This window comes from Pteropus vampyrus, unplaced genomic scaffold (genome assembly GCF_000151845.1).
Source record: "Pteropus vampyrus isolate Shadow unplaced genomic scaffold, Pvam_2.0 Scaffold2, whole genome shotgun sequence".
NCBI classification, from domain to species: Eukaryota; Metazoa; Chordata; class Mammalia; order Chiroptera; family Pteropodidae; genus Pteropus; species Pteropus vampyrus.
Window position 1 is genome coordinate 14716879 of NW_011888783.1, and position 3038 is coordinate 14719916.

The following is a 3038-nucleotide window of genomic DNA, read 5'->3' on the forward strand; positions in this document are numbered from 1 at the left end:
GAGAGAGAGAGGATGAGAGAGAGAGAGAGGAGAGAGAGAAGGGGCGGATAGAGAGAGAGAGAGAGAAACGAGAAAGAAATATAACAAGTTTGCCCTCGCATTTCCCCCAGTCCTCCAGGCCACAGAGCCCTCATCCTAGAGCGGCCCCCAAGGAGCCATCTCTTCTCCCTTCTTCAGTGTCAACAAAGGAGCCTCCTGGAAGTGCAGAAGTCTCCAAGCTTCCTAGCATCCTTTTTAGAATGCCTGTTATATATAGCTCTTATGTCCACCCCGCAAGTAATGGGCCTGAGTTGAGCAGTTGTCTACCATGTAAGCACTCAGGTGTTTTGTTTGTTTTTGTTTTTTGTTGTTCATTAATTTTTTCAGTTTTATTATTTTCTATTTATTTAGTTGACATTCAATATTATAGTAATTTCAGGTGTACAGCATATTGGTTAGACGTTTATATAACTTATAAAGTGATTCCCCCGTAAGTCTTGCACCCACCTGACACCATATATAGTTATTACAATATTATCGAGCAATATTTCCCTATGCTGTACTTTACATTCCTCTGACTTGTAACTGCCAATTTGTACTTCTTAATCCCATCACCTTTTTCATCAGGTGTTTGGTACATGGAGAGCATTTGAGTGGAAGAAAGGTGACAGTCATGAAAAGGTCCGCATGTGCAGGGCATGTGATGCCTGGAGACCAAGCCAGAGAAGTAAGCAGGAATGATCTGAAGGGCTTCATAGGCTGTAGTAAGACATTTAAACAGTGGCCTGAATAGCCTAGATGGTGTACTGTTCAGGGCATAATGCGATCTGAGTTGCACTTTAAAATACAACTGGCAGCCAGGCTGGGTTTGACGAGGTAAAAATCTGAAGGCTGTTGCTATATGGCAACAGAATGGAGGTGGGGTGGCCTGACGTCATATATTTATTTGTTAGCAGTCTTGTCTCTTCAACTAAGAGGTAACTTCTATGAGAGAAGGACTACGTCTGTTTAGTTCATTTCTCTTACCCAACACTTAGAAGTGTACCTGGCACGCACACAGTAGGCTCTGACCAAATGTTTATAAGATGAATGAACCAATTTGCCATTGATGGGACTGACTGGATAGTAGATGAAAGTGGGAAGTATTAGAAACCAATCACTGAAGACTGGAAGAACATAGTGACATTCTGTTCAGTAGGTGTTTGCTGAGCACTTCTGAGCTGACCACGGACAAGATGCTCCAGGGCTCCAGCTTCTGGTATAGTCAAGGGAAGGCCTAGAGTCCAGGATCTGCTAATAAGTACCAGTTCTAGGGTTTAGTTCAGTTCCACCAACAAAAAATGTCAGTTTCCTTTCTGCCCACTCGTATGACCAAATTTGAGAATATGCTTTTTTGTTTTGTTTTGACTATTACCATCCACATGCAATAGAATGCATATGACTAGTTGTTTTGTTTACCTTCACAGACAATGGGGAGATGACTATCTTCATGCCTTCATTTTTTTTCCTTTGTTGAATATTTTCCCACGGGATATTACTAGTCAAATGATATTATATCTTATAGGTCTTATTATATATTTCCTCATCGCTTTCCAAAAAGTTAATCATGGCAACAGCAACATCCATTTATGCAACAATTACAAATTGATTATTTAGGGTTCTAAGCATTGAGCTGGGCAATAGGGGCATAATATAAACAAAATAGACATAGACCTTGCCCTTGTGTAGCTTCCAGTCTAGTACAGGAGGGTGGCATGAATCAGTGCATCACAAGTGGATAATTACAAACTGACAAATAGTGTAAATTAAAAATACTGGCTGCTAGCAAAGACGCAAAACTAGTTTTCCAACAATTTCAGCAGCACTGGTGGTGGTGTGGGGGGTTCTGTTTTTAATTTTACTACTGTGTTAGCTAAAAAGTGTTTTTTTGGGGATTGCTTTGCTTGTTTTGGTTTTGAAATAAGCTGAATTTTGCCTTCCTAGTTCACCTGCTAATTACAGGAAGTCCTCTGCTGTAAACCACCACCAACAGAAATATACAAATTTACGGCCAAATTTTTAATAGATGAATTGCTAGAGTGTGCTTAGAAACTTGTCCTGTCCTCTCCTCCTATTAATCCTTTAACTGATTCCTCTCCTCTGAGTGCTCTGTCTCTTAGCTGAAGCGGGACCTAGGTTTGAATCCTAGCTTCTTCATTTCTAGCTCTGCGACTTTGGACAGCTTAACCTTTTTTGAGCCTCAGTTTCCTCATGGGTCAAATGGAGCTAATAATAGCACTTTTCTGGTGTGAGTTCTGGTCACGTGTCTTGCGTGAGCATTCCTTTATATGGGAAAAAATAGAAAAGAGCAGAGTCGAGTCTCTGGATCCTGGATTTTATTGCCATACCCAAACCAATACTTGTGTGGCTCACAAAACACAGCACTAACAAAGACAGGAATGTGTAGGTTATAGTTTTATATTCTAAAAATGTAGGACAGGTAACGCCCTCCCTCTCTACAGGAGACCTCACCTAGTATGGATGCCAGACAAGGCCTTCTCTAAGGAAGAGTCTCAGAGCTGAGAACTCAGTTCAATCAGGTCAACCTACCTGTCATCTACTCTCCTCTCTCAAACTTCCAATTCATCAGCAAATCCTGCCTACTACCTTCTGACCACATAGCCTAAGTCCCTTCACCTTCACGATGACTGCTGTAGTCCAGGTTACCACGATTTCTTGCCTGGGCCACCGCAGCAGCCTCCTAAATGGCTTCGCATTTTCATTCTCACTCCTACACCCTCCTCTCCAACAGCAGCCAGAACGATCCTTTCACAGTGGATCCATTCGCTTTGCTGCTCGGAACCCCCCTATGCTTCTACATCACCCATAAATTAAATCCAGATTCCTTACCATCGTCTACAAGGTCCTAAATGGTGTGCCCCCGGCTGCATCTCTGCCCTCAGTCTCTTTCATGCATTCCTTTGCTCACTCCGTTCCAGTTACATTGGCTTCCTGTATGGGCCTCAGACAACCCTTGTATGTTCCCTCCTCAGCATGTTTGCACTTGCTGCTGTGTCTGC